This window comes from Amblyomma americanum, chromosome 1 (genome assembly GCF_052857255.1).
Source record: "Amblyomma americanum isolate KBUSLIRL-KWMA chromosome 1, ASM5285725v1, whole genome shotgun sequence".
NCBI classification, from domain to species: Eukaryota; Metazoa; Arthropoda; class Arachnida; order Ixodida; family Ixodidae; genus Amblyomma; species Amblyomma americanum.
In genome coordinates, this window is record NC_135497.1 from 104,434,880 (window position 1) to 104,453,036 (window position 18,157).

The window sequence follows — 18,157 nt, forward strand, 5'->3', positions numbered from 1 at the left end:
TTATTTAGGGCGTGCTTATACAAGGGCTATATACTATAGGGCTAACGGCGTCGGCTTGTGTATGCAGCAGGGATGCGTTCAATAAGTTCTGAGCGTATGGTATGACGCAATGCACTGACAGTATTGAAATGCGGCATCATTCTTTTGTGTCGTAATTAGCGGTCATAGCGTTCTTTCCTCTCTGTCCTGAATTGAGTCGCTTTTAGAGTCGTGTGTGGCAATGGCTTAGGCGACGGGCAGCGTGGACGGTGACATGAAGAAATTTCTTACTCCAGATGCAGCATCGCCGCCAAGATTTCATGAGTGCAAGAATAATGTGTACGGGTACAGTCTGTCGCCATCTTCTACTGTCTGAAGGGGGCAACTTTGTTCACATACGGCAGGGGTGCCTTTGGAGGGCCCAAGTCTCAGTAGACAGATTGCAGTAACCGCCGGGGGAATGTGCCTCCGAGTGGAAGACGCAGTCGTGAGCGACAGACGTGTGAAGGGTTATTCGTGTTGCTGTGGAATTGCGCATTACTGAGTCCGTGTAAACGAGCTCACATGAACATTATGATGTGCCGAAGAAGCTCGAACCACTAAACTTGTTGTCATGAAATACTAACTATGATGAGTAGCCGATGGCAATTTCTTTTACGGACTTTTGGTCACTGGGGTTAAACCTTGGATTGGACTCTCCGGGGCCAAGCTAAAAGCATGCCCTTGAAGCGCACGAATATTCCGCTGAGGATGCCATGAATTTTGCGGAAAGATGAGCAGATCACAATAACCATTTTCTGGGATAAGATTGATGTTCTGTCTGTCGATGACCTGCTTCGGTGAACTATACGATTCGGTTGTTGAGACAGGGGCTGAGAAAAATTTTTTAAAAAGGGGGCAGCGAGGATCACTGAGCATGAAAATTTTGTTCATTCATGAAAAGACCCTACACCGCACATTCTGAGTAGCGCAACATTCTGCACGCGGTAGTGCAGATCCGAAGTCGACAATAATAATAATAATTGGTTTTTTTTTAGGAAAGGAAATGGCGCAGTATCTGTCTCATATCTCGTTGGACACCTGAACCGCGCCGTAAGGGAAGGAATAAAGGAGGGAGTGAAAGAAGAAAGGAAGAAATAGGTGCCGTAGTGAAGGGCTCCGGAAAAATTTCGACCACCTGGGGATCTTTAACGTGCACTGACATCGCACAGCACACGGGCGCCTGAGCGTTTTTCCTCCATAAAAACGCAGCCGCCACAACGACTAGACTGTTTTCAGGACAATGGAAGCTCCTAGTGGCTTCTTTTGTTTTGACATTTGAATGACAGCATTCGGCGATACTATAGTGATCGTTCAATTATGATGAGCTAAAAGAAGCAATTGAGCATCCCAGGAATACGACAAAAGTTACTCCTCTTTTTGGAATCAGAAGTTGGTGTGAGAAGTGCATCGACAATGGCGTGGTCTGTACTGAAAAATAGAGATTAGCCATGCCGCGGTGGCTCAGCGGCTAGGGTGCTCGGCTGTTGAGCCGGAGTACCCGTGTTCGAACCCGCCCGCAGCGGCCGCGTTTCGAAGGAGGCGAAACGGCGCCAGTGTGCTGTGCGATGCCAGTGTATGTTGAAGATCGCCAGGTGGTCGAAATTATTCTGGAGCCCTCCACTAAGGCGCCCCTTTCTCTCTCTCCCTCTTTCATTCCCTCCTTCACACCAGTCCTGGCGGCACGATTGAGCCTGATAACTACTAATCATTGGCTCTAAGGAGCTCTCGAGTCCATAGCGGAAATCAAATTTATTGAACGCTCTCGGTATTTCTTTTTGTCTGCAGCATGTGTTGATGCACACACACTGCTGCGTGTGCGGAAAGTTATAAGACCGCATCATAATGATCATCGCTATCAATATAATCTACCGAATAAAGCCTACTGCAGACAAATTCCCTTGCTCTCCACGTAGTTACGGGGCCGTAACAGATTCTACAGTGTCTATGATCTATGTGTGCCACGTAGCATACGCATGGTAGATTGCCACTACGTGAAAGTCGGGCTCATTACGACGTGGCACGCACACGCAGTGATGCAGCTAAGTTTAGCGGACATTGCGTACCGGAAGTATAGAGAAGAGGTTCCGGTAACGGTGTTCTCACCTGTTTGTGTTACCCATCGTGCTAATTATATTGCTATAAGCCACTAGGTGGGCTCGCCTTCGCCACCGCGCTACGGGTCCTATCGAGCGCCACTGTACGTGCTTGTGCATAAATTTGACGCATTCTGATGTATTTGTTTTTTATGTCTGTCCCTCTTTTTCTACCATTATTCTCATATATTCCCCCTTATTCACTGGTGTGCAGTTTAACCAACACCTCTTTTTGAGCCGCCGGTCTTTCCCAAAGAGGTGAGGATTCAAGCCACAGTGGCAGTCTTTTTTTGGCATACATGGAGCACAGCGAAAGCCCGCGCACATATCTAATCGGCGTATCGCCGCCTGCTGCGTCCTGCACCGCTGAAGCTACCTCCTACGCTATGACACCTCCTATACCTCCTATGCTATGACATACCTCAATACCTCTTATGCTTTGACATAAAAAGCTCAATTTCTAGCCCTTTCGCCGAAATATCAGACCGACAAAAAGCTGCGTTTTCCGAGTTTTAGTGGCAGTGATGTTTTACTGGTCATCTGGACCCCTGGGCACACGAACACGCCCAAAAATGAGGCGGTTGGCTCTGAGGCTCGAGCCACACTTTTCCAAGCCCGGAGTACGTAGTCCTCACTCACACCTGACAACCTGGCAAACCCGCTACTAAGCTGCACGGAGATCACGCGGTGAGCCGAATTTTTTTTCCCATACCATGCGAGAATCTCAATAATGGAGAAGAATACGTAATCACGAGAATACAAATCAATGCTCTACCCTATCCAGTCTCTCTGAACAAAAAGGTATCTCGACATACATGATTCAGCCTGCCTCTTATGCCGGGAACCAGACACTATCTTTCACGTGACGTACTTATGGCAACGAAACTTCAGCTTTCAACCTATGAGTGTTGGGAGGCCACCCTGCGCAGCGAAGACCCCGCTTTCCAGAAGAACCTGGCAAAAACGGCAGGAGCAACGCTTCAGGCATTGGGCTGACGGTCTGAGCCCAATAAATGGTTTTCACCTGGTTGACCCATCAAGCTACTGCCATTTCCTACGTTTCTCGTAACCCAACGTTACTATCATTGCTAGTTACGCTGAACGCATTCAAGCACTTAGCATTCAACGTGCCGTCTGCGACGCAGTGATGAAAAAGGCCACTATAGTTGCAGTGTGTCATCTGATGCGCCAGATGAAATCGGCAGCAGGTGTGCTTGCAACGGCGTGATGTGCGCGGCTCCTCCGAAACACAACAAGCGCAGTCTGCACTTGTGTACCCTTCCCGGCCTAGTTTTGTGTTTGCACAGTTACCTATGAGATAAAGAACGACCGACTCGCCCAACGGCTTGCCCAGCGAGCTCTCTTCAACTCCTCCGAAGTACTCACCTCCTGCCTCGTCAGCGCACCTTATCCCCGGGAACACCTGCACTGCATGAGTACACATGGAAAACTCTCCTGTGTGCACCTATGCCAGGAGCCATCTGAACCATGTGACCACAGAAGCGCAGTCTCCACGGGGCTCCCACTGCTTCGACGCACCATCCGCCCCTTCATTGCACCTACTCTCAGGAGCCACCTGAACCAGGTGACCAGAAAAGCGTACTCTCCACGGGGCTCCAATTTCTACGACGCACCATCCGCCCCTTCAGTGCACCTACTGTCAGCGGCCACCTGAACCATGTGACCACAGAAGAGCACTCTCCATGGGGCTCCCACTGCTGCACCGCAACGCCCGCCCTTCAGTGCACCTACTCTCAGGAGCCACCTGAACCATCATCATCATCACCAGCCTGACTACACTCACTGCAGGGCAAAGGCTTCTCCGATGTCTCTCCAATTAACCCTGTCCTTTGCCAGCTGCATCCACCCTTTGCTGCAAACTTCTAAATGTCATCCGCCCACCTAACCTTCTGCCTCCCCCTGCTACGCTTACTTGCTCTTGGAATCCACTGGATCCGTTACCCTTAACGACCAGCGTTTATCTTGCCTTCGCATTACATGCCCTGCTCAAGCCCATTTCTTCCTCTTGATTTCGACTAGGATGTCATTAACCCGCGTTTGTTCCCTCACCCACTCTGCCCGCTTCCGGTCTCTTAACGGTACACCTACCATTTTTCTTTCCATGGCTCGCTGCGTTGTCCTTAACTTAAGCTGAACCCTTTTCGTTAGCCTCCACGTTTCCGCCCCGTGAGTACCGTTAAGGTACAGCTGTTGTACACTTTTCTCTTGAGGGATATTGGTAAACTGCCACTCATGATCTGAGAGAACCTGCCATATGCCCTCCACCCCATTCTTATTTTTCTAGTTATTTCCCTCTCATGATCCGGATCAGCTGTCACTGCCTGCCCTAAGTAGACCTTTACCACTTCCAGCCCCTCGCTGCCAATTGTGAACTGCTGTTCCCTTTCTAGACTTTTGAAGATTACTTTGGTTTTCTGCATGTTAATTTTTAGACCAAGCGTCCTACTCTGCGTGTCTAACTCATTGATCATGATTTTCAGTTCACTCTTATTTCCAACTGTTCCTAATTCAGGCCTCGGAATACTTGAACCATGTGACCACAAAAGCGCGCACTCCATGAGTCTTCAATTGCTTCGACGCACCGCCCGCCCCTTCAGTGCACCTATTCCCAGTAGCCACCTGAACCATGTGACCACAGAAGCGCACTCTCGATGGGGCTCCAACTGCTTCGACGCACCGTCCGCCCCTTCAGTGCACCTACTCTCAGGAGCCACCTGAATCACGTGACCAGGGAAGCGCATTCAACAGGTAGCTGCGGTGGCGCTGACGGACCTGACGTAACCATTACTAGATAGGGTCCTATCTAGTCACGTTTCTGGCGTGTCGAGAGCACTATACCGGGTGTTGCACCTAAGATGTTCGCAATTTTTAAATATAGGCTTTTTGAGTTTTAAGACCGCTTTTTAGTGCACTATAGCACTAGTGCCCCCAATCGCAAATTTCGAAGTTGTCTGTCCGGTCTCACCATGCCCACAGGGGTAGGCGGCAGTTCATTTAATGATTGGTCGCGAGAGGCTACTCGGGAAGAGCAACCCAAGTCGCACAAGCCCCACCGATGGCAGCACCTGCCATCGCAAGGCAGTGGTGCATCGCTTAACCGCTGCAGCACTGTGTCAGGTGTGGTATGAGGGCTCCCAGTGATCCATGAGCGTAAAATAGAAAATTAGTAATCCCGCATATACGGGCATTAACCTATTAACGCTATCACGTCGTACGCTAAAGGCGGAGCTTAAGTCCGATCTCGCCGATCTTTGTCTGAAGCCTGCTTGACCTTGAAAACCGAGCCTCGAATCGAAACCGAAGTACTAACGCAGCTAATTCGCATTTGGCTTCATCACTCTAAATCATCAGCCATTTTTTTCGGCATAGCATTGTCAGCAGTGCATAGCGCATCAGAATACAGCCAAGGTGTGCCAAGTAGTAGACTGGTTGACTAAAATTGAGTTGTTAACCTTTCAACTATTAGTGCTATGGCTCCTTCTTTATTGAGTGGCGTGTAGCCCACTGTAATAGCTATATCAGTTTTTCGAATTTCGAAAACGCAGTTACCCTCGGCGCTGTGGCCCAACGAATTTTGGCTATTTCGACAAGCTGCGTGCACTGGAGAGGTTGCTTTGCCTGCATGCTTCTCGAAAGCGCGTGTATTTTGGAACAATGTAGGTAAAATTCGTTGGGACATAAAGCCGAGGGTAACTGCGTTTTCAAAATTATAAAAACTGATTTGTATATTACTACATGCCTCTCAATAAATAGGGAGATCTAACGGTAACAGTCAATAAGTTAACAACTAGTGGTCGTTCACCAGCCTACTAGATAGCACATTTTAGGTGCGGTCTGACACGCTATACTGATGACACTGCTAATCCGGAAAAAGTGCTCTTCTAACTTAAAAAGCCTATTTTTCAAAATTTCAGAAAATCCTAGCTGAAGCATCTGCAAAACCTGCAGAATAGAGGACCACTGTAAGAAACAAAGGCAATCACCATGCGTAAAGCGACGCCTCTGTGATTAATAGGGAAATAAAGGAATAAGCTTGCCACGCTGAGTTCATCACGGTATATACATGGTCATTGAAACACTAAAAAACCGAGCTATCTGTCAATCCGCGCGCCGTTCACAATTGCAAGCATTACTCACAGACCTACAGACTCAAGCTTACACCTGACTCAGCAAGACAACTTTAGAACCTGCATTTCGCATTTCGCTTAGATTGGAATTGCAGGTCACTTATGCTGACTGTACGGAAAGCCGAGTCAAGGCCGCTCTATTGAAGCGCACAAGCTGTGCTTCCTTCCCTTCCGTCAAGCGGCGCATACTGAAGGGTTCTGACAGGCGCCGCTAGCGACCTCCTAGCCTGCGCCTGAAGTCCGAATGGCACTTGTTAGCTTACCTTCGGTCCATGCTCCAGACGTCTCCGTCTTGGTGACGCTCATTCGCCGCGCACCTCGGCTTGTACAGCGGAGATGCGCCCCTCTAGAGCCAGAGCAACCGGAGAAGCCTCGGTTCCAATGGCTTCTGGGTATTCCGGGTCTTGAGCCTGTCTCCCCCGCCATCTTTCTGAGCACGATCCGGGCGTACCCTGCAGCCGCAATTCAGAATCACCTCCTTGTCCTTCTTCCGACCTTTGCCGCCTCCTCGGGCGTCTGGGTGGGGCTTGGATGGGGATGAGGACTCTTCTCGAGAGCCGAAACATTGACCTCGCAGACGCGCGAAGAACCGCTTCAGACCCATCGTATGTCTTGACCAGCAACGCCACCCTTTCACTTCTGTTTCCTCTTCTGGTCGCCTTCTTCCTCTTCTTATCATTTCCTTGTAGGCTTTGCCTGCTGTTGTCACGAATAAACAGCTCGCCCTATCTTCTACACCCCTGTTTTATTCATGCTCCACCGCATTCGCCGAGGGCCGCCGCCTAATTCAGTTTAGGACTGTGGGGCAGCTGCGGACACTTGCTCGTAGGGCTAGAGAGAGTTGAGATGCGACGCGTCCACCCGTTTTCCCCACAGTACAAAAATAAGGTGTTCCGAGAGCCATGAAGAGGTCTACAGCGAGGAGAATAGATTTCCATACAGTCTCTAGAGAAGCAGATCGGGTCAGGCAAACTGGATTTATTAAAGGTGAGCAAAATTCCTTGCTTTGGTTAGAGCAGTAATGCAAGCCAAAGGGCGCGCACTAAAGCCCTTGTTCATGGATAAACGGAGGGGGCATTACTTTTCTACGATACTGCAATTTAACAGAATTATCCCGACTTAGAAACTGCCCGTTGAACGGCCACCTGTGCAGAAAGACGCGCTCCTGCATTTCACTTCACCGACAGCCTTAGATGCCGTGCAATGAAAGCATCGGGCTCCGAATTCGAATGTCGCTCGTCACTGTTCGTGCAGAACACTGGTGCTTTAAACCGAGCATAGGACGCGGTTCACAATGGCTTCGAAAAGTGGACCAGCTACGAGGGCGGATTCGTGTGTTTCGCGGTAGTGTGGGTTGCGCCTGACTTGGCAGCGCATATTTTTTCCAGGACGTGGGTGTCAACCTTCCTCGCATCTCGGCTTCTTGTAACCTGAACCGAACGGTCCTTTGCGCGCGAATGTTTGCACACAACGCATTACAGTTAAAAAAAAAATAGCGAGTCTCTCTTCCCCAACCGCTTCCCCTGGTGGCGCTGTGGCCCTCGTTACTCATGAATTACGCGCGTCATTATGCGGGGAACTAGGACGCTGCAGGAGGAGACGGCGAAGTGGCGCGAGCCGCGGCGGCCATTAGCCTGCGCCCGCCTGTCGGGGGCGCCAGCTTTAAATGATGAGGTGACATTCGTCGCCAGCCCGGCGTAAGAGCGGCTCATTTTGTCACGCGCCATTTACTCGATTCGGACCTTTTCGAAAGATTGGCCAGCAGCGCGGCAGCGAAGAAAATGAAGCAACGCCCCGCGCGGCCGCTGCGTGTCGCGGCGGAGCGGGCCGCATAACGGACGCAGGGGCCGAGAATAATCCTTAATGCCCGCCCTTCAGCGCCGCTTTCTTCGCCTCGCGCTCGGCCAAATGCCACGGGGGCCACGTCGGGCCCCGGGCCTGTTTAATTGCCGGCGCCTTTTTAACAGCGAGGAGCCGCCGGTGAAGATTGCCCCGTAGGCATGCGCGGCGCGCCAGACAGTTTGACTAGCACGAGGCTGTTTGTCTTTGCCTTTTCTTTGTCACGCGCTTAAAGGAGGTCGAAACGGTGAAGAACAGCGGCGACCGCACAAAAATGTAGCGCTATAGTTCAGCGAAAGCCGCTAATATACGGAAAAGCCCGGAGCACACCGACGCGAAGGGTCGTTTGAATGAGCAATTAATCAACTGAGAACACGTGAACGTAAAATTTCTCTTTACAAGCGGAGAGCATATTCAGGTTCGCAGTCACATTCTCGGTAGTAAAATAGCGCAATTCCTGAAGGTGCGAAGTAATGTGCCGCGTAACAGGGCCTTCTATAAATACCCACAATGCGTTACCGACGCTATGCGCGCAAATGTAGAACAACTCTCGATACATTTTCGGGCTTATTTCAGTGTTTCTTGCAGTCGTTTCAATATAATTTATCCATCGGTACTCATAAACTGCGTAATTAAAAATCTCCCAGAATTTTCTCCCTCTGGTGCGGACAAGTTACAAAGATGGTTGAAGGCACCACCAACTCACCCCACCAGAGCGCCCACTACAATGCTTTCATCGGCGACGTCTGCTTCGATCCACATGAGCAGGAGGTACCCGCGAGTGCTTATGCCCTGGGGAAAGTCCCTTGTACAACCGTCGCTGTGTATTGCAAATACCGCTATGAGGCAGTTTTCTTGCAATACAGTCGAACGCGGATATATAGAGCTCGAAGGAGATCAGAAGTAGTTTGCTATATCGATAATTCGATTTATATAAAATTGTCATAGATAAGCTTACCTGCAACCTAGAAGCAAGAATACATTGCACCCACGCTAGTGACGTGCTTCTAGCAGCGACGTACAGCCCGTCGGCGTGCTGGCGCGTACCGCTCGCTAGGCGTTGCTATAGGTCTAACCTGCTTCGCATCGAAGCCACAGCGGACGAGTTTTTGGGACAACTATAGCCACTATACCTGTCATAAGATGCCTAACCCTGTCACCAGTACGCTATAAATAAAATAATCGGTCATCAAAATTAAGGTACATTAATTTCCCCAACGCCTTCGGCAGCATAGCGAGCGCCGTCGCCAGGCTTTAGAGAGTTAGGTTGCCTTCACCACATGGCAGCAGTGTGGCGTGGGAAATGAGAACAAGCGATCGAAGGCCGCCCTAAAGGACACCCCGCGTTTACCTCGTCACACGGCTTCACAGCGCTAGTGTTGTCAGCAGGTGCACAAGGACGCGCAGCCGACCCGTCTCCGCGGGCGAAAAGGGATCGAAAGCACCGCTATATCTGCCACTTGCAGGGTTGCGGCGCACAGTTCGATATATGCAACGACCGGCAAAATTGCAGTTCGATACACTGCGCGACTTCCCTATATACTTTCATACAGGATTTACAAGGGGATGATAAGCGGGTTCGATATAGCCTGTAATTATAAATATCCTGGTTCGATATATCCGGGCTCAACAGTATAGGAGAGAGAGCACATCCGCGACAACGGTAAAATAAAAGACATTACTCACGAAAAACGGAGCATGCTTACGCATGAATGACCGATGACTGTGTGCGCAGCCGCATCTGTGTTAGACCTGCCTTTGTCTAGCTTACAACACTCTAATGATGGCGGTAGGAAGAGAAAGAGAGAGAAATACTGTTTATGGTGACAAGGTAAGCCCCCAGCATGCTTTTGACATGTTGCACCAGGCACCAGTTTGTCGGCTAGGTGTTCCGATCGTAGCCAGGCACGCCATGTGGAGGGCGGGGGATAGGGGAAGTCGGGGATTGCAGGGCGATGGAGCATTGGAAGTTGCAGTGTTCTAGGTTGGCGTATGGGTGGGGCCAGTTTGGGCAAGAGGAGTCGGAGCGCACACGAAAGAGGAATAATCTGGTGGAGAGAGGAGAGTGCTCAGCTGAATTTTTCGGAGGATGAGGGTGTGAGTAATGGAAAGACTCGGGTTGGGGGACGGAAGTGTCTGCAGTGATTCATACAAATGAAAGTAGTGTTGCGTGATTTGCTTCTTGTAGAGGAATGCCTCATCACCAGAGAGCGGACTTGAGCAGGGGATCGCAGATAATGTGCCAGCTCATTGCTTGAAATCCCAGCGTGGCCAGGTATTCGCTTAACGGTAACTGTGGCGGGCCCAAGGGAGAGGAAGGCGTCAGAGACTTGATCTTAGAGGTCTTCGGGGAGGATGTGGGATTGGAGAGGTCTGTGGTATGATGTAAAAGGGGGATGAGGGAACGATAGGAAGAGCTAGCCTTCAGAGATCACGAAACTGTGCTGTCTACAAGTATTTTGGTGTCCTTTTACGTCCTAGATACACTAGCGGCAATAGTGGTAAATGTACTCCAAAATCATCAACGATACTTTTTAGTCTGAATACGCGGCAGGAATTTAGCGAAAACAGCTGCACTAGGGATTTATGTATTGATAATTTGCATGCCCTGGCAGTTATTGCATGTACGCAATTGCATGTATGAAATTTTGTACACAGCGAACTCTTAGCTGTTTCAGGTAGTACACTACGCTTTGCAGTGATTTCTTTACTTTAGGCGAATTCAGGGCTGTTCTTACCGTAACTGATATGGTTCTTATTGATCTAATGAACCTAGAAATAATATTCCTCAAAACAGTTACCTCGGCCGCGAGTGCTTCGAAGTAGTAGTGGAAGTTGACTTTGTTATTTTATTTCGGATTTGTCGTTATGTGCAACTTCGGAAAAAATAGGCTGATCTTTTAATTTCTTTTTCAGAAAATCCGGGGGATTGAAACGAGGCGACAATTTTTAAGAACCTCAATTTGTGCATGGTACCTGGTACGCAAAAAACGTCTTAATGAAACGGACAAATAGTATATGCAGTCTATGCAATCTATGTGGGCATACTAGAGAGAGAGATGTAAACATTATTCAACCCAGAAGTTTTACTGCAGTAGAGAAAGCCTATTGTCTTGTTTTGCGACAAGAAACACCCACTGATAATTTTCTGTAGGTATACATACACAGTTATGTACAGAGCGTCACGATGATCCCAATATTGTAACATGCTACTGACGAGTAAAGAACCCGGGAACTGAAGCGACGCCAAGCCAAGAAAAGCCGAGAACGCTACGCTCACGCTTGTAGACTTGACTAAGAACAAAAAAACACTAAAACTAAACGAATTAGTGTTCCATACCCTTTGAGGGTGAGCGAGACACTTTCACGCATTTTCACAGGCTATGGTTTGCAGATTTTCATTGTGCCAACCAGCAAGCTAAAACAACAGGTGATTCGCATTAAAGACCGGCTAGAACGCTCCACTTACCCCGGCGTAGTGTTCAAGATAACTTGTCAAGGCTGCGATGCTGCCTATATAGGGCGAAATTGGGAGCTATAGAAGAAGGCTTAAATTAAGAGCATCAAAATGACGTCAGGAGCGGCCGCTCTACATCTAATTCTTCAGCGGCGAGCACAACGAATCAGCAGGACGATGCGTCTGTCATGGCCACAGAGAAAAAAAAAATTGATCATCGTGCCTTTTAGAGTCATTTCATGCACATAACATACATAACACGAAGCATGCTCTTAACAAAACTCGTCAAAACCTTCCAGAAATGTACAATCGTTCACTGCGCAATTTCAGCCGTATATAAGACATCGTCGTTCTATCCAGCGCTCTGTGGGATCAAGGGAACCGGACGGGCCCCGAAACCCCGTGTTTTCTTTCGTCAATTGTCTGTGAATGTATGTTCACCATTTCCTCAAAGCAGCGCTTCGAGGTGCGCCTAGGAATGCGCGGCTGATTTTTCCATTTGCTCACTCTTACTTCTACTTAAAAATTTTCCCGTGCTGCCTTGCTTGTTGTAATAGAAATTAACTGCGTGGTGCGAATGAAAAGTATACTGAAGAACCCTTGGAGATCTGGGCGGGAGAAAGTCCCGCGTCTGGACTGTGGAGAAGAAAACGAGAACTACATGGAACAGGACTGTAAGACTTGTCCCATCTTTGAGGGTGCGATCGAAGAAGGGAAGGAAAAGATGCCTTCAGGCCAAGGGAAATATACTGAATCATTTGTAGCAACAAAAAAGCTGAACTCTGCTGTCCTCCAACAGACACTGTATGCAGAGAAAAACCTTTCAGCCCACTGGATTCACGCGGCACTTCCTGGCCGCTGAGTTTTCAGCGTGCTCTCTTTGCTACGTTTGCTGCAGAGCAAGGATATTCGAGCTGACGGGACCATACTGAGCTGCACGCAGAGCGTATGACAACGAACGCGTTTATAAATTAGCGGGCGCTATGAGCACGCTGTGTCACCTATGACGGTGTAACGGCAGTTTCCTCGAAGAACGGCAATGCGGACGCAAGAGCGTATCACTACTCGAAAAAAAAAAAAAGTGGCCACGCATGCCCCAGCATGGCTCTAACGGATACTACGACCCCGTATATAGCTACTGCTCACAAACGTGAAACCACTCATAGCCAGTTTGATGGTTCCTTGAGGGTCACAGTCACGAAAACAGGTATTTGATAAAGCTGTCTTACTTGACAAAAGTCAGCAACTCTTTCTGTGTTTTACACTCGTTAGAAGCATGTTACAATATTGTGATCATCGTGGCGGTCTGCGCACAAACGTGTACATACCTGTAGAAAATGAATAGTGGGTGTTCTAAGTTTGTTGAAAAACAGGATAATGGGCTTTCTTTAGGCCTGCACTGACTATTTAAAGCAAAAAAAATGTGCTTCTATTAAACGCGGTATCTTTAAGGGGCTCAAGGTAATTAGGACCTGTACCTGGCGCCTGTCACTGGGTACGACGTAACTTTTTCTCCAATATCATAAGAATTTTTGGGGAACAGCTGGCGCATTGTCAGCTGTTTTGATTTATTTACACCCATGCCTTTTGAAAGCACACATTCGTTTTGTGTAACTTCTGGTCTCACAACCTTAAGCACATAGTCATCGCTACCAGTGTTGTTTTAGTTTGCAGGTAACCTTACAGGCATTGGACACAGTGAAACGAACTCAGGTCAGGGAGAGCAACCGCTCCTATGTCTCACTCCCGAAGGCTCAGATGCGAACCCCACCTCAAAATGTATACGACGTGACAGTGTCCTTGCATGTAACGAAGTGCATATTGTATACTGAACAGTTTCGTTGCTTAAGCGGCAAGCAAACTCCCTAATCACATTACCGCGAGAAAAACTCGCAGAATGCGGAGTAGGTACGGTGAACTTTACTAGGGTCTGCTTTTTATGTTTTTACCTCATGCGCCATTTCTCCTGACACATGTTTTCTCGGTATTTCAATTGGCCTGGTTCGTAAGCTGTAACCACAAGAAGACTGGGAAGGCCTGCGGGACTATCTGTATATTTAGTCATGCTGTACATTCCTGGAGTGCGTGCACTGGCCATTCTTCCCTCTGTGGTGTTATTAAAGCCGTTTTCAACCCAACAGCGTCCTAATGTCTTCATTTCGCATGTCGAGGGTGACCAGCCGGTCTGCCTTGAACCCGTGTGACTTTACTTACTCGGTATTTGTCTCTTGGTGAAGCCGATAAACACTGGTGGCCCTTTCCTCGGCAGAATTGCAACAGACGTGTCACAGTCTATCACGCCTAGGAATAATCCGATTGAAGTCGTGCCACATCTGCGAGACCTTCCTGGCGCGCAGTGACGGGTAAAGGAAAACTGAATCGGTTCTCGGTTGCTTCTGAAGTTTGTGATTTTCTTTCTGCTACTGACTCGTACTTTTCCTTATCTTCATTTGTTTACTTTTCCTTAAGTTGGTCACTGAATCCTAGTGACAGGCCAAGTAGCTCATGGCACGGCACCTTGCACACAGCGTAGTAGTGGACCGTCTGCCACGTCTCGTCAAACACGACGAGCTGTAGTCAAACAGGCCTCGGGACGCGCGGCCGACGTTTGTCCGCTGCCTGTGGCCGACGTCAGACTGCTCACGCGCCGTCCTTCCGGGCGTCAGCGGGGCCCCCCCGCGCGATCACGGCGGCGGCCAAGCAGCCAGTGGACACCCTGCACTTTCGTCAGCTTTTTCGCCGCCATCGGGAAACCGGGAACATCGGCGGCGGCGCTCAAGATGAAAGCGTGCCTTAAACTGGAGGGGGCATGTTTATCGGCGGGGGAAGAAGGATGGCAGAAGAGGGCGCTGGGCGTGGAGGAGCTCTTTCAGGCAGCCCTGTTGTCAGGGCGCCGCGCGTCACGGAGGTGCGAGAAAGGCGGGCGGCCGCCGCCGCCGCCGCCGCCTCATTGTGGGGGGTCGCCGCCGACGCCGAGGAACCGCCGCCGCCCCACCGATGAAGTTGCAACGCGGCACCGCCGACCGGCTCCGTGCCGCTCGGTGCACGCTCCGCCGTGGGCTGCCCACCGAGCACGAGCAGAGCGTCGCTCGTTCGCTGCGCTGCTCCGGCCCCACTCGACTATCCGCGAGCGATTGTTTGCCTCTGCGGCGGCGCAGGATTGCTCCGTACGTTGAAGCGGATGGGGGCGATGAAAGCAGCAAGACAGAGCAGTGGCCGCACAACTCAACTGTTGATTGGCACTGTTTTCTACTGGAAAGAAACGAACACTCAGTTATTGGAACATCAGCATCGCACCATTTATTTTTCTGTGCGGTTCTCGTTTTTGGATTGCTTAGCGTCGTTTATTTATTTATTCAAACAAATTATGCCCAGTTTGCCTGGACTTGGAACTAAAATAATATCCTTACCTGACACGATTACCTGATTTTTCGCATGCCTTGTAGATCTTCTTGGGACACATGGTCGTTTGTGTAGAAGTGGTGCAGTTTCGGAGCCGGCTGCTTAATCGCATAGCAGTGAATGTATGTGACGTGAACAGAAAATAAAAACACTTGCCGAATGTCGCAGTACGCCTCACTGTGAAGGTATCCTATTATCCTATGTAGTTATCCTTTTGTCAGTGTGATTGTCTGTCTTATCGCATATAGTTGAAGCTGGAAAACGGAAAATGCCGAAAAACCTTTTCACGTTCCACTGCAGGCTACAAGCATGAAATTCCTCCGTATGGCGGCTACCCTTTTTCCGGTTTCTATGCTGTGAAGATGCAGAAAGTTCACGGCGAAGCTGATCTGCGAATCTAAAGGCCCAGGCCCGGTAGCGCGACTCAGTCCCTCGACTCTATGTAATGTGCAGCGTATGTAGTGTTGTGGTCGACAGCGATGGGCGCGACTCAGTCCCTCGACTCTATGTAATGTGCAGCGTATGTAGTGTTGTGGTCGACAGCGATGGGGCCACTAAATGTCCTTCGGTGGACCTATTACGCTGGCATGAGATACTGGCATCTAAAGTTCGCCCTTGACCCGTCCTGGTGCGCTCAGGTAGTTTTCATTATGCCGTAACCGCTACCGCTCGTAATGAAACTTGGAAATCCTGCGGACCCTGTAAACACCCATCGCACATCAATCATTGTACACAGACTGCATGGGCCCCATAAACGACAACATCGACGGCGAGTTCACTATCGCAGAACTAAACATTGCATTACTTCAAAACAATAAGACGACGGCACCGGGCCCTGACGGTATCACATATACTCTTCTCCTAAACCTGCCTGACGCAAAGAAACGCTGCTCTCTCACATAAACGAGCATCGGAACACGGGTTCCCTCCCAAAGGAATGGAGAACGTCGCACATAACCATGATCCCAGAACGAGAAAAGGCAGCCGTACTTAGCAACCTCAGACCAATATCCTTAACGTTATGAGTGGCCAAAACAATGGAACGTCTGGCATTGAACAGACTAGAAAAACACCTCGAAAACACGAAACATTTTCCGCACCAGCTCATAGGGTACCACAAAAATATCTCCACGCAGAACTTATTTCTCATACTACGGAGCATGATTCTGCAGCCCGAGGCAGCACAGGCACAAGCACTTCTCTTAATAGGCATAAGAAAGGCTTTTGATAACGTTACACACGATCACATACTGCAGTCCGTTCACCACACAGGCTGCTATACTGACAACCACATAAGCAGTTTCCTTAAAGGTAGGATAGCCCGCTTCAAGGCCGCGCATTCTCACTCATTCCCAGTCAACATTACCCGCGGAACACCTCAAGGATCGATTATATCTCCCACCCTCTTTAATCTATGTATAACAGTATTATCCACGCAGCTAACCACCATCCCCAACCTTCATCACACATTCTACGCCGACCACATTACCCTGTGGTGCGAAACCGGATGTCCAGGGGACATTGAAACGACCCTCCAGGAAGGCATAAACACCATAGTGTATCACTTGCACAAAGCCGGACTCCAACCTTCAGCAGAAAAGTCGGAACTCCTCCTGGTGAAACGAACACAATACCGAAAGAAAACCAACGCCCTGTTACAACTCACCCTACTCGGCAAACAGGTGCCAAAGATGTCATCGTGCAGAATACGCGGACTCATAATACACAACAGCAACAATGCAAAAGCTAACGTTTTAGAATTTCAGAAAGATTGCCGAAATCTCATACACCTAATAAGACGGATCCTTAGCAAAAAACACGGACTTAGAGAAAAACAAGCAACGCAGCTCGTCGCTGCACTCGTGTATAGCAGACTCCTGTACACCGCCCCGTATCTAACACTAACACTTATACTAAAACAAACTAGAAAACTCCAATCTTCACTCAGCACCCTCTGGGTCTACCCATATACACATCAAATGAGCGACTTCGACACACTGGCCTCATTCTCACTCTCGCCGAAGTAACACAACAACATAGAGACAGGCAAGTAGCTTGCTTGTCTTGTACAGAGCACGGATGCGACATCCTGAACCTAGCGGGCATCACTACCATCAACTTGACACCAGTCAGCCAAAACCCTCAGCTACCGTGCAACATCGCATTTGCAAGCATACCTAGAAACATGTCGCCACACCTCCATGACGGTCGACGTCAAGCACATGCAACCATCACCACAGAGAGATGTATGACGATATACGCGGACGCCACACGCTCTAATATGGGGTCATACGTGTATACAATATATTGTTGGGGACGAGGGGTTCTTGAGTGAGCTGACTCTTTCAGCGCCGCAGGTCCCTTCTCCGAATGACGTTGTCGGACTTGGTTATGAAGGAAACTGTACAGGGCGTTTATTTTACATTATTTAAAACATTTTGGAACCCATTGGAGGGTGATGGGGGAAGGTCGGAGGATCTGAGCAGATCTGAGGATGATCGAGGATTCTCTTCTCACGGCACTCGTCGTCCGGTTTAAAAAGGGTCCGGTCCCTAGGATTCCCCAGGTTTGAGGAAGTCTTCGCCAGGTTGGGCGTGGCCTAACTTGCGTTGTCGTACACATACACACAAACACACACCACTTCACATAGGGACACGCCCCCGTCACATGCCTCGGCGGAGAAAGAGGGTGCCGCTGGGCAATCACCCCCACCAGAGAGAGCGTTGTCTTCGCGTCCGAACGACAGTTCTCACGCTCAAGCCGGACACGTCTTCCGGGAAGTCCGAATGGGCGAGGCGCCGGCGAGCAGGCATAGTTGAAGGGGTGAGTCACCCCCTGCTCGGTTCTGGCGGTCGCTAACTGCCTCCGTGCCGCACGATCTTCCGGGAACAAGGTTTACAAACGGCAGTGGAATCCTCCGTCTCGAATCCAATAAACCACGTGAGGACCGAGCGTGGGAACCCAGATGCCTATCGCCGTGCAGGGACCCCGGCTGCAGGTGTCCTGGCCGAATACGCAGCTGAATCAGATCACCGGCTGTCGCCAGAAACCTTACAATATGCACCCGGACAGACAGAACCAATCACTCGCACAGCTGGGCCATTTTCCAACCCTCCCAACATAACCACTCTAGAAACTGACGCGATAATATATGCCATACAGGAAGCATCTTTACTCACTAAAAACCAGACCACTAA

The 18,157-nt window shown here is 49.6% G+C and overlaps 1 long non-coding RNA gene across 1 annotated transcript in view; it reads right to left on the reverse strand.

Moving 5' to 3' along the window:
* Positions 1-6,927, reverse strand: part of LOC144134753 (uncharacterized) — a 9,876-nt gene extending 2,949 nt beyond the window's left edge. The window contains exon 1 of the long non-coding RNA XR_013315242.1: positions 6,526-6,927. This is a non-coding gene — a long non-coding RNA (uncharacterized LOC144134753). The remainder of the gene's footprint in view (positions 1-6,525) is intronic.
* Positions 6,928-18,157: the final 11,230 nt, after the last annotated feature.